The sequence below is a fragment of the Phyllostomus discolor genome, chromosome 6 (genome assembly GCF_004126475.2).
Source record: "Phyllostomus discolor isolate MPI-MPIP mPhyDis1 chromosome 6, mPhyDis1.pri.v3, whole genome shotgun sequence".
In the NCBI taxonomy this organism is placed as follows: domain Eukaryota; kingdom Metazoa; phylum Chordata; class Mammalia; order Chiroptera; family Phyllostomidae; genus Phyllostomus; species Phyllostomus discolor.
This window is the reverse complement of record NC_040908.2, coordinates 69,166,906-69,180,861: the sequence shown is the minus strand read 5'-3', so window position 1 is coordinate 69,180,861 and position 13,956 is coordinate 69,166,906. Positions and strand designations below refer to the sequence as shown.

General features: G+C 49.0%; 1 protein-coding gene across 2 annotated transcripts in view; it reads right to left on the bottom strand.

Annotated features, from left to right (window-relative positions):
* LOC114499275 (protein FAM178B) overlaps window positions 1-13,956 on the bottom strand; it is a 43,421-nt gene that overhangs the window by 27,825 nt on the left and 1,640 nt on the right. The window lies entirely within an intron of this gene.

Here is a 13,956-nt window from a genome sequence, read left to right as displayed (position 1 = left end):
TTAAAGACAGAGAGGGAGAAATATCAATTTGTTGTTCCACTATTCATGCATTCATTGGTTGATACTTATATGTATCCTGACTGGGGATTGAACCTGCAAACTTGGCATATTGGGACGACACTTTAACCAAATAGGCTACCCGACCAAGGCCACATTTGTTTTAGAAGTAATTGAACATGCATAATGGGAAAGTTAAAAAATAAGCAAAAAGAAAAATTAAAGTAACTAATTTTAGAGGCTAGCATTGTAGTGTTATATCTTCTTAGCCTGTTTTTCTCTCTCTATCCTTAGACTAACCTGTGGGTACACGGAGATAGGAAATATCAACCCCTTTACACAGACCTTTGCCTTTTCCTTCCTCTGCACTTAGAACCTTTCAGCCCACACAGGGTAGAGGAAAGTGGGTCACCTGGAGCAGCAGAGGTCTAACTTTGTTGTTGTTTTTCACTTAGCATCCAGTGACTTTCTTTTGGAGAACCCCGCCTCCATCCGGCCCAAACCTGAGCTCCCCAGGTGGGCGTGGGAGCCAGGCCTGGTCCAGCACAGGCCCTGTGAGTAAAGAGCTGATCAGCAGCCTGGGGAGTCTTGGCTGGAACTGCCAGCAGGGCCACTACTTTGGCAGGAGGTGGGTCCCACAGCTGCTGCTGGCCATCCTGCCTTCCTGTGGGAGAGCCTGAAGAATGAAGCAGACTGGATGGAGAGAGACCCCTGACAGCACCCAGGCCACCCTGCCTGAAGCCTCCAGCCCCAGGCCATTCCATTGGTAGGTCGGTTGGTTGGTTGTGTGAGCCAATAAAGTCGCTTTTGCTTGAGTCAGTTTGAGCTGGGCTTCTGAGTCTAGCACCAGTCATGACTCATTCATGATGAGGCTGGTATTTCTTCTCTTCAGGTGTGAAGACTTCTGATGTGAATTTAATATGCTGATGTTTGGGGCTCTGATTTTCAGGGTCATTGAGGGCTGGAGTGAGCAAAAAGAGGAGAGGAGGGAAGTGGAGACCAAAGACTGGAGAGAGATGATGGGAAGAAGGGTTCAGGCCCCCACCCTCACACTACCCCTGCTACAACCTGCACCGTAAGGTTACATCTCCATGTACCCCCATACACTTGTTGCTCCCCTATGGGTGGCAGAGGTGAGCACCCAGCACACACTTTGATATGGCTGTAGTCCCTAATTCCTGTGGAAAGCCACCACCAGGGGAAGCAAAGGAGAGGTCCTCAAACTATTGGGCTGGAGCTGGCTCCTTGGAGAACCGCCGAGGTGACAACACTGTGGAAGGGTCCCGCAGCGTGGACCGGACCGACACCTCGAGAACTGAAGAAAGGAGGGGATGTGGGAACAGCAAGCTGTGGGCAGCACTCAGAAGTGATGTTTCCTGAGAGAAGTAATTAGGGAGTTGGTGTTGAAGGGTCCCCTGCACCCTCCTCCCCAGGGCCTGAGGCTGCTTAGGCCCCCCATGGTGCTGGGGACTGAGGGGGGGCTGGGCAGGCTGGCATCTGAACCATGGCTTCATTTATTTTCTTCAACAGCACTTAAGTCAAGAAGTCAAAGGAATCAATAAAGCAAGAGGCTCTTGATTAAACAAAGAAAAAAAGGCAGCACCAGGCAGTACCACTGTACATCAGGATGAACATAAAAAGGAGGGGCAGGCCCAGCACGGGGAGGGGCTCAAGCACAGCTGGTGGGAAGGTAAATTAGCGCCTCCACTCAGTAAACTGTTTGGAAGATGTACTGAGGCTGTCCACATGCCTACCTCCTGGCCCAGCGGTCCTCCTCCTAGGTACTTACTCCAGAAATCGGAAAAGCAGAAGTGCAGTACCACTGAAATGGATAAACAGATCCATACCACTCCACCCAGCGCAGAATGACCATAAAGGACATACAAGCGCATCCAACAGCTTGGACGACCCTCTCGGTGTCGTGTGAAAGAGGCCAGATAAAGAATACATGTGTATGATTTCACTTACATAAATAACAAGAACAGGCAAGTACCAGCTGTTGGAGGTGGGGACACTGATGACACATTGTGGGGAGCAGGTTCTGCTCAGGTTTCATTTCTTATCCAGGTGCTGGTTCCATCCCACATGTGTTCGACTTGTGGAAACCACTGAGCCATACACTTAGGTCTGTGTTCTGTTCTGCTTGTGCATTACAGTTCAGTCAAATTATTACTTAAAGAAGGAATTCAGCTGGGGGAGGAGACAGGATGGTCAGATTTGGCCAACAAAAATACAGGATGCCCAGCTGAATTTGAATTTTTTATAGATTAACAAAGAAGAATTTTTTAGCATAAACTTCTACCATGCCATATTTGCATCTTATCTGGCAACCTTAGGAGGGTCTGGCCATCCCATCTATTCTTGACTTAGAAGACTTGAACTTAACCAGCATGGGGACTTCCCTCACCTTGTCTCCTGTTAGCCTTGACCCTTTTCTGCAGAATGCCTTGGCATTCCCACCCCACCTTAGGAGTCCTGGGGAGAGGCAGCCCCATCTGCACTGCACCATTGGACAGAAAACAGGAGCCCCTCATCCTGGTTCCACATTAGACCCCCATGGATACAGTCAGATGCTGGCCAGCCCCAGCCCCGTCCTCCAGTTTCTCCCTAGACCATGGCCCCAGTCACATACCCTGCATGGCTTCCCCCTCATAGTCAGTGAGGACCTGCTCTCCAGCTGTTCCCGGGAGTTCCCAGCAGCAGCTGGGCAGGGAGCACAGTGGGAGGTAAATGACCCGTCTGAGCTGCTGCTCTGAGCAAACTTGCAGCCAGAGTCAGAAGTGCTGCAAGTGAGTGTCCGTAATCCAAGCCAGGACTGGGAAGAGCTCCTTTATCACAGTGGGAAGGCAGGGAGGGGCCACCCTGGGGATGCTGGTGGGCCAGGAAGCAGAGCCAAGGTGGCTCTCGAAGGGAAGAGGCGGGTGGGTGGGTCAGGACAGGGCTGATGTCCAGAAATGAAGACAAGCACCAGAAAAAGCACTGAGGGTGTGAATGGATAAAAAGAAACCCACATCTGAGAGTGGCACTCCCCCTCACTGTCTGCCTGCCCACTGCCTTTGATGCTAATGGCTCTCCCTGCCTTTTAAACACAGTCCCCTGCACCCACAGTTCCCACAGGGAGAGGAGACAGGACCACTTTTTAATTTTAGACTGAAAACTCACTTTACAGAGCAAAGATGCACCCAAACAACATCCAAACTGTGCAGGGGGCAGGCAGAGAGCCAGGCCCCACTGAGGTTGGCCTGGGCTCCTCCTCCCGGAAAGCTGCCCAACCCCACCCAGCAAAGCCTCCCCGGAACTCAAACCAGGCAGACAAAGGAGGATGCAAAAGCCACTGGAGCCATACCAGCCACTGTCATATAAGGCAAGGCTCCAGCCCTACCACTCGCTTGCTCTTGCTCGCTAAGCTTGTAGTAGGCCAGGCCTCTGCCTGGGCCCTGCCCCCAGCACTCCCACAGGCCTCCAGAAGACCAGGACACTGGACTAGCACTCAGAGGAGCCCAAAGTGCTGGGAAATGATTTTTCTAAACAGCCAGCAAAGCTGGGAAGTGGAATGCAGGCACACTGCTTCCCAGACTCTAGGCCTCCTTTCATCTCCTGCAAAGGGCAGCTTAGCTGGCACTCTGCAGAGGCTGTCAGGACATCCTCAAAGTCAAGGTGGCCCCCTCTGGTGCCCCTGGTCTTCACTCCTTCAGAGGGGAACCAGGCCCTACCAAGGCTGAGCTACCCTAAAAGGCCATTAGGCATCTGGCCAAAGGCGTGAGCCGTCTTTTCTCAGTCTCTAGGGCAGCTCAGGGAGCAACAACGGTGGCCTGTTCTGCCTGTGGAAATGCAGCCCAACACCCGGCCTCAGGGTGTCTGCCTCTCCCAGCAGTCCAGGCTTTTACTCAGGTCACTGCTGCCTCGAGCCACCTGCTCTCTGTTCTTCTCGTGGAGTCTTCCATCCTGCCCGTGAGCAGTGCTTCCCAGGCAGAAAGGACTAGGACCTGGATTAAGAGATGAGTGGGACAGAAACATAGTGGGACAGGAAGAGGCCACAGGGCACAGACAGCACAGACCTGCTCATCAGCCACTGTGTGGCAACAAACACGAAGGATCTACTCTCTTCCACAAGGACAAAACCCACAAAGAGCTGACACTCCACTGGGACAGTAGGTGCCATAGAGAACTCCGCACAGGTCCATTTTGATACATGTTCCAAATCATGTGAACAATCCATGTGAGGGGAGTTGGGGAAGGGTTTTCTTTGCAGAGGAAACACCTGGGAGAAGCCTGAGGCAGGTGCCAATGACAGTCTCTCCTAGGATGTAGTGCTGGTTACACAGACGGTCTCCTTTGCAAAGTACACTGCATGTTGCCTCTGATGGGTCTTTTCCTGTATGCATATTATAACTCACTAGAAAGGTTACTATTACTTAGTAATAAATGAAGTTCACACACAATCACAAGACAACTCCCTCCCTCCCTCCCTCCCTATCTCTTTCTTTGTTTTTGTTATTATAGCCTTAGACTTAGAAAACACCTTAAAAGTTACCTCCTCTAACATCTCTCTGTTCATCCACATACTGAAGGAAGTCACATTGTTTCCTGGGCCACCCTTCTCGAGGTCCTCCAGCCACAGGTTTTTATCTTTCGCCATTCTGGGATGGGTCCTCTGAGGACCCTGGGGATTGTCAAGAATTCCTGGCCGGGAGGTGGTCAGACTTGAGGCTGGTGTTCATCTTCAGAGGCCCCATGATGCTGTGCAGTTAACAGATTGAGCCTAAAATCTTTTTCACACATCTTGCTGTCAAATCCCATTCCCTACAACTTGTTCTTAATTGTGCAGCTGGGTCTGTCTTTTCTACCCAGTCCACCATTGTGGTCTGTTGAGATCTTCTGGTATCTTCAATTTGCTCTCAGTTGTACTCACATCATGTGTGAATCTGACCGTTGTTCCACGAATGGCCTCATCCTGAGATGCTGGGTTGGGCCTGGTCAAACTGTTGGTGAACACAGGACTCTGGTGGCCACAGGGCCTGCCCCCAGGCAGGCGCCTGAGGCCAGGGGTACCTTTTGATGATGAGCCAGCCTCGTTTTACGCCATTCAGCTCAAGTTTCCTTAAAATTGTCCACAAGAGGCTTTTTGACCAGAAAGCAAAGTCACACTCCTCCTTCAAGATGCTCCAGCTCAAGGGGTCTGCAAAGGGCACCAGCAACCAAGGCCTGTGATAGGCGGTTTCTGGGAAGAGGAGATGCCTTGCTCTGAGCCTAGGCTTGAGGATGAGAAACATTTACCAGACAAAGGGGAGGGGGAGGGGGGAAGAAGAGGCTTCCCTAGGAAGAGGGAACAGATGCCAAGAAGCTCAGGGGCAAATCCTCATCGCTTTGGTGGCTGCAAAGATTTAGGGAATGTCTGGAGCATGGGAGCCTGTCGGGGATGGGAGTGGGGACAGGGGAGAAGGGAGAATTGGGAAAGAGGCCCAGAGGCCCTTGTGCATGAGTCTGGGCTGTTTCACTTCATCCTGAGGACAGTAGCCTGAAGGATTTTAAGCACAGGAGTGACACAGACAGATGTTGTTTGAAGGAAGGGCACACTGCTGGACAGTGTGTGGAGGGAATTGGTTGGACGGGAGAGAGCCTGGAAGGAGACAGCTCCGATTCTCCAGCAGAAATCCCAGGTGTAGCAGTAAGAGCTGGAACTGCGGCAGCTGCAGGAGGGTGACAAGGAGAGATGAGTGCTGTGGGAGAAAGGGAAACCTGACGGGACAGAAGGTATCCCCACACTCTCAGGCTTCAGGTAGTGGGCAGGTGCTGAACCACCAAGGGGCCATGGACAACAGCGGGGTGATCCTCCTTGGAAGGTGGCGACGCTTAGCTGGAAATACCTGCCCACACAGATCTGGTGCTGAGCATAACAGTCTGGCCATAGGTATTGCCTTGGGGTGCCTGCATGTAGCTAGGGTTGAAGCCATGATGTGGATGAGATAGGGGGGGGTCTCAGGTTGAGTTCCCCAGGAAGTGGGCTCTAAAATGGGGAGGATCACGTAGGGAATTTACGGGATGAGAGGAGGAGATAGGTGCTCTTGGGATGACCCTTATGGGGAGTGAAGGAAGCAGGTCCAGGCCAAGGGGAAAGCCAGACTGTGGTGCAGTCATAGCAAAACTGGCCCTGCAAGGAGCTCTGGGGTGGTGAGGTCCTTCACAGATATCCTGAAGTGAGGCCATGTACCCCCACCACTGGGCTGCTCCCAAGGAAGGGCCCAACCTTGGGGAAGGTGACGGTCTTCCACAGAGGCAGCTCCTGGAGTGGGTTGGTGAGGCAGCAACACTCCAGCAGCTGGCGTGGGATGCCTGAGTTCCCCAATGGACAGGGCACCACATGGGCCAGCGTGGGCAGAGAGCCACAGTGCCTGCCCAGAAGACACCCTGAGACTGTGCCCTGTGACAGAGAAGAGGGCCTGGGACAGAATCCTGAGGCATGGGAAGGCTTAAGAGGCAGTGAAGGAAGGGCAATGAGTGATGGCGATGGAGGACAGGCACAGAGGGGAGGGAGGTCAGGAGAAGCATCCTGTGAAGTCAGGGAAGAGGATGCTATGCTTGTTCATGAGAAACAGCCATTAGGTCACTGGTAACAGAGCAGCTGAAATGAGTGGCTGGTGCCAGATGAGGGGTGTCTTCTCTACTTCTGGCTCCTTAAGTCACTCCCACCACCTCCTTACACATACTCACTCATAAAAGTGAGCTGGGTCCTCATTGGCCACTACCCCTCACACTCCTGGCTTCATCATGACCGATTTTCCTTTGTTGTCTATGTCCCAAGTCCAGCCATGGCCCCTTGACTCCTAGACATGAACTTCATCTCTGTTTCTTGTTCCTCTCAACTTTGAACGCTTCTGAAATATTGAGGTTTTTTTAGAGCTTGGCTGCCTCCTTCTAGAACATTCTCAATGTCTATCTTCTCAGGTAAGAACTCCCTACAACACTGAGCTCTGAAGACTCCAGTATGTGTCCAGAGTTCAGATAGGAGCCAGAGGAAAAAGGGCGGGGGGTGGGGAGGGAATAGTGGGTGGAGACTGAAATGTTCTAGGTAGGAGACTCACGAGTACAATTCTTTGCAGAGCAGAAAAAGCTAGTGGTGAATAAAAGCTGAAGGTGTAAGAATAGAGAAGGGGTGACTGCAGAAGAAAGGTTCTGGAAGGGCCAGGACTGCTGGGATCCTGAGATGTGGGGAGGGATCATGAGGAAAGTGGGGCCTGGAGGAAACAAGGTGGCCTTGGATAAGCTATGGCACTCCTGGAAGTGTCACCATCCTTGTGCCCAATGCACAAAGGCTTGATGACTTTGAGGCTGCTCCTTTTCAGGGCCACCTGCCTTCTACTTTATGAGCCAGCTCCCCTTATTGGTCGGATCTGCCTGCTTCAGACAGAAAAGGACTATGCTAAGAGGATGCTGGGGAGCTCTGGAATCCATGGGAAGGTGAAGAACTGGGCTTGAAAACCAGTCAGGAGCCAAGGGACATGGGAGCAGTGAGCAGGCAAAGTCCCTACCTAGGAAGAGTGGGGGGGGGGGGTGAGTGGGAGGGCAGGGCTGCTGCCTAGGCTCCTTCCCAGGGACATTTGATTGGTGTGCTGGCTCTAGCTCTCAGAAGGTGACAAAGGAATGCCTGGCCCTTGCTTCTACAGGGAGGCACAGTGAGGAATTTTCCCCAGCACAGGAAGAATGCCCAATGTCTGGGAACAACTCTCTCCTTTCCCTTAAAAAAAAAATAAAAATAAAAACCAACCGACCAACCAACCAAACAAACAAAAAAACAGAAAAAAGAAAAGCCAAAACCTGAATGTACCTTGATCACAGAAGCAGGGATAGGAAGAGAGCCAAATTTGGCACTTACTTATTCATCCAATATTCAGAGAACACTCATGATATCCTGGTCACTGTTCCAGGCTCTGAGGACACCCCTGCAGGGAGCTTGCATCCTAATGGAGCAGGCAGATTACACATAAATAAATGCAGGCAACATGTGACATTTGATGATAAGCCAGGAAGAAAAACAAAGAAAAATAAGGTTCTGGAGGCCCCGAGGAGGAGCTAATTTGGAAAGGATCGGTGGGCAAGGATCTTTGAGGAGGCGACACATGGGCAGAGACCACAGTGATGTGAGAGGGCAAGTCTCCCGCCAATGTGGGAGGGAGGTGTGTCTGGGATCTGTTCCCCACGGATCTGGGGCAGGAAAGGTGGGGTGAGCAGGTAAAGGTGAAGGGGATCACTGTGACCAGTTGAGGTGGAACATGGGTACATGGACCTGGCACACTAGTCTCTCATCTTCTGTATGTGTTCAAAATATTCTGTAGAAAAACTTCAAAAAATCATTAAGTAAAAGTGACTCTGGCTGAATGGTGACAACAGGCTGTGGGTATAAGAACAGAGGCAGGGAGGCCAACAGGGTATTCAGAAAAGAGAGATGAGCCCAAAGATGACAGAAGTCACTAATATTAACCTCAAACACCAAAGACTACTCCCCCTTCCAAACAAAACCAGGATCACACTTTACATATGGACCCATAGCTTTTTCTCATTTAGCACTATTAACTTTCCCTTTCTTCCATGATGTTATTTTTAAGTGCTCTAAAATATTCTGGAGTATGAGCACAATTTATTTTTTTAAATATATTTTATTATGCTATTACAGTTGTCCTATTACTCCCCTCCATGCCCCTCCACCCAGCACACCTTCTCCTACCCACATTCCCCTCCTTTTGTTCATGTCCAGGTGTCATAAGTTCTTTAGCTTCTATATTTCCCATACTATTCTTGCCCTCCCCCTGTATATTTTCTACCTACCATCTATGCTACTTATTCTCCGTACCTTTTCCCCCTCTCTCCTCCTCCCACTCCCCTGATGCTAACCCTCCATGTGATCTCCATTTCTGTGGTTCTGTTCCTGTTCTAGTTGTTTGCTTAGTTTGCTTTTGTTTTAGGTGTGGTTGTTAATAATTGTGAGTTTGCTGTCATTTTACTGTACATGTTTTTTATCTTTTCTTAGATAAGTCCCTTTAACATTTCATAAAATAAGGGCTTGGTGATGATGAACTCCTTTAACTTGACCTTATCTGGGAAGCACTTTATCTTCTCTTCCATTCTAAATGAAAGCTTTGGTGGATAGAGCAATCTGGGATGTAGGTCCTTGCCTTTCATGACTTGGAATAGTTCTTTCCTGCCCCTTCTTGCCTGCAAGATCTCTTTTGAGAAATGAACTGATGATTTTATGGGAACTCCTTTGTAGGTGACTGTCTCCTTATCTCTTCCTGCTTCTAGAATTCTCTCTTTAATTTTTACCTTGGCTAATGTCATCATGATGTACCTTGGTGTGTTTCTCCTTGGGTCCAACTTCTTTGGGACTCCCTGAGCTTCCTAGACTTCCTGGAAGCCTATTTCCTTTGCTAGATTGGGGAAGTTCTCCTTTATTATTTGTTCAAGTAACTTTTCCACTTGTTGCTCTTCCTCTTCCCCTCTGGTACCCCTATAATTCAGATGCTGGAATGTTTAAAGATGCCCTGGAGATTCTTAAGCCTCTCCTTATTTTTTTGAATTCTTGTTTCTCCATTTTTTTCTGTTTGATTGTTTCTTTCTTCCTTCTGGTCCACTCCATTGATTTGAGTCCCAGTTTTCTTCCCATCATTACTGCTTCCCTGTACATTTTCCTTCATTTTGTAGCCTTCATTTTTTCATCTAATTTGCGACCAAATTCAACCAATTCTGTGCGCATCCTGATCACCAGTGCTTTGAATTGTGCATCTGATAGGTTGGCTATCTCTTAGTCGCTTAGTTGTATTTGCTGTGGAGCTTTGATCTGTTCTTCCATTTGGGCCATTTTTTTTTTTTTTTTTGTCTTGTCATGCCTGTTACGTATGAGAGGTGGAGCCTTAGGTGTTCACCAGGGCAGGGCTTTGTTTGCTGGGTTGTGACCCTGTATGTGGGGGTGGGGCCCGAGAAGGAACAATGGCACCTCCTCCACTCTCTGTCTGACTTCAGTCCCTTCCGCTGCTTCCCCTAAGCAAAGTGGGCCTTTCTGGTGCTGATTCCCGTGTGGGTGGGCTTGTGCACATTCTAGGACCCTGTGGGTCTCTTCAACAAACTCTCCTATGAGGCTGGGAGTCTCTCCCTGCACCTCAACCCCCCACAGGTGTTTCCAATCAGTGCCCCAAGGCTCTATTTCTCAGCGCTGTGACCCTGGGTTGTGTGGTCTGTTTTTCTCTGCTTTATCTGCGTTCAAATGTGGGACAACCCAGTCAGCCAGCAACCTTGTGCTCAGTGCCTCGCTTCACAATAGCCACCTCGCTGAGTCTGCCCGTTGCCACCCCGCACCTGGGGTCTGCCAGCCGCCACCTCCCACTGCCTGCGGGCCCAGGGTCCACCTGCTGCCATCTTGTGCGCCCGGTGCCACTGCTTTTTGTGCCACGACCCCACTCCGCCCCACTGCCCGACTCCGCCCCTCCTACTGGTCTGGACGAATGTGTGTATTTTAACTCCTTGGTTGTCCGACTTCCATACAGTTCAATTTTCTGTCAGATCTGGTTGTTATCTTGTTTCTAAATTGTTGTTGTCCTTATTTTCGTTGTGCGAGGAAGCACAGTGTGTCTACCTATGCCTCCATCTTGGCCGGAAGTCTCATATGAGCACAATTTAATTTATGGTGGGGCACTGAAATAATTTCCAATTTTTCACTCTTATGAACACCACTATGCTAAACACCATTGTCAGTATGTCATTGCTAGGCCCCCAGGTCAAGCTGTTTGTCAAAGGGTTTGCACATATTAAAGTCATTTGCTTGATTCAGCCAAGTTGCCCTCCAGGGCAATGGCAGGGAGTACACACCATGAACAAGGGAGGAGTGGGCCTGTTTCCACATTGTGCTGACACTGGGCAAGAGCTCTGTCATTGTCAGGGCCAGTTTTGTGATGTTTTAGGCAGCCCTGGTCTGCTCCTCTGTCTAGCTAGGCAAATGGTGGCACTCTGTCCTCTACTCTGAGGACCCCCACAAGCAGCACACAGGAGGAATTTAATAAACATTCAAGGTGGTGATATAGGGAGCCTGGGAAAGTCCATCCACTTTCAGGGGAGCAAAAGTGGCCCCTGTCTTGTCTTCTTCCCAACAGAGCTCCTGGGAGTGGGTGCAGAGGTCTGCTGAGAATGTGTGCTGGGTCTGGACAGAAGCTGGACAGCTGGAACTACCCTGGAGGGGCCATGGTGCCCAGACAGACTTCCCTCCAAGGACCTCCCCTTCAGGTGGTTTTCAATGTATTTACTTTCATTTTCCAGGGTAAGCCCAACTTTGCCTTCAATCTATGGCACATCCCTTGAAGTCTTGGTCAGCAAAGTAGGTGGGAGGAGGCCTGTGCCATGTCAACATTGGTGGGACTTCTTGCTCTGTGCTTAGCCAGTTGGTAGGCTAAGAATGTGACAGTCCATCGTCACCTTGCTACAACATGCCTTCCTTCCTGGGGTCAGACTGGGAACTGGGTTCAGTGGGGTGGCCACCAGCGAGGGCAGTACAAGGCCACCAGCAAGCTCTTCAAAATCGCCACCATAGGCAACAGGGTTGGGAGGACAGCTAAAAGCCACAGTGAGTACAATGTGCTTGAAAAAAGAATTAGAAGCTGCTATTGATCCAATCTGGAATGACTGCTGAAACATACCTTGGCGTGACAAGAAGGGGAGGGAGTACATGGGCTTATTTTCAACACATACTCCTTGGTGCCTTTTGAACTCTGTTCTATTTACATGTTTTATGTACTGAGAGAAAGAAACACAATGAAGTATCTAAGTGAATGAATAAATAACACCCATCCAGACAGTGAACCTCTTTCCTGGAGAAGCTCTTGGCAGAAAGTGTCACCTGGTTGACGTGTCTGTCTGCAAGCAAGGTAAGGCTGCTCATTTTATTCACTCCTGGCATTTAAGGGGCACTAACCTAGGGCCCAGAGCTACAAAGAGAGCCTGTAACAGCCACTGATTCTTGGAATCAAAGTTTCATGCTGCTAACAGATGAATGATGCCATATGTTTAGGATGTGATGACATCCTAAGGTGAGACAAAAAAATTGGTGTTGGTGCACTGGTTCTTTGGGGGTGGGCAAATGCAAATTAGATCCCTGTCTCATAGCTACAAAACACAGAGTCCGGATGGGACTAAGAGCCAATACAGACAGAATGGTGTCAGTACTGAAAGATACAAAACTCAGTATTTTTATGGGTCTTAGGTTTTATGGTTCAGAAGGCCTTCCTGTTCGAGATAGAAAGATTCTATCACAATCAGCTGTCTGTGCTCTCCAACAAACTTCTCTATAAATCTAAATCTATTCTAAAATAAACAGTTTCTTTAAAAAGTAAAAAAAAAAAAGAAAAGAAAAGAAAGCCCTGATCTGTGTGGCTCAGTTGGTTGAGCACTGTCCTGCAAAGCAAAAGATTGCAGGTTTGATTCCTAGTCAGGGCACACGCCTGGCCTGGTACCTGGTTGAGGTGTGTGTGAGAGACAACCAATTGATGTTTCTCTCTCATGTTGATGTTTCTTTCCCTTTCTTTCTTTCTTTCTTTCTTTCTTTCTTTCTTTCTTTCTTTCTTTCTTTCTTTCTTTCTTTCTCCCTTCCCCTCTCTAAAAATAAATAAGATCTTTTTTAAAAATGTAAACAAAATTTAGTTCATTGAAAGATAATCATACACAAAGGTTTAAAAAGGACAATTTACAGCTTTAGGAGAGAGTACAGTGTGTGTGAAACATATATAATAAGAAATATGTAAGTCAATATAATAAGATGAATGACAAGATAGAAAATGAGCAAGAAATAGCAAAGATAATTTACAATAAAAGGAACAAAAGGCCAATAAACACATGAGAAGATTCTCAATTTCACTGCAATCAGGGAAATGAAAATTAGAACCACAGAATGGTGTTTTTTACTTAACAGATTCACTACAACTTAAAAACAAAACTGAGGATGCACATATTAATAACAATGTGGAGAAACAGGTGTTTTCACATCGATTTGGTGGTATTAATAATTGGCATAGCTATTTTTGGAGGCCAAATTTAAACATGCATACTTTAGGACTGCAATTTCACCTCAAGAAATTTATCCTGTGGCGATATCTGCATGAATGTGTAAAGCTGGTACACACGGATACTCACTGGACAAATACCCAGAGTGAGGGGTCTGACTGCACATACGATGGGAACACTGTGCAGCTATGGAAAAGAATGCAGCCCTGAATGGTGTGGCTTAGTGGTTTGAGTGCCAGCCTGCGATCCAAAGGGTCACTGGTTTGATTCCCAGTCAGGGCACATGCCTGGGTTGCGGGCCAGGTCCCCAGTTGGGGGCGTGCAAGAGGCAACTGAACACTGATATGTTTCTTTCCTTTTCTTTTTCCATCCCTTCCCCTCTCTAAAAATAAATAAATAAAACATTTTTTTAAAAAAGAAAAGAATGCAGTTCATCGTGTGCATGCACATGCATGTACACATGTAACGGTGTGAAGCCCAGCTCCTCCAAATACAGAGCAAACACTTCCCTTTCAGGACTGTAGAGAGGGCTCCTCTCCTTCACCCAGATTCATAGGGAAGAGACTGAGAGCCCATCTCAGGACTGGACTTGGTCTCAGGGTGATCAAACCTGGCTGGGCCCCGGGGACACAAGGCTGAATAAAACTCCAAGCTGCTCCCAGCAGCCACCCTGGGGAAGGAGCTGCAGGGAGCCAGCCCCAGTGGAGGTGCCTGTCAAGGCTGGGGGTCTTCCTGAGGTGGGCTCCAGGACACGCCTGATTGGAAGGGTGAGAAGGGGTGTCATTTTAGGTGGGAGGAGCTGCACATGGAGAGCTAGGAGAGCAGAGGAGAGGAGCTGGAGAGTGGTCTGTCTGCTCAGGGAAGGGCAATAAATCCCCTGAGCCTGTGGCCTACAGGGGAAGAGGCAAGGAGGAGAGAAGG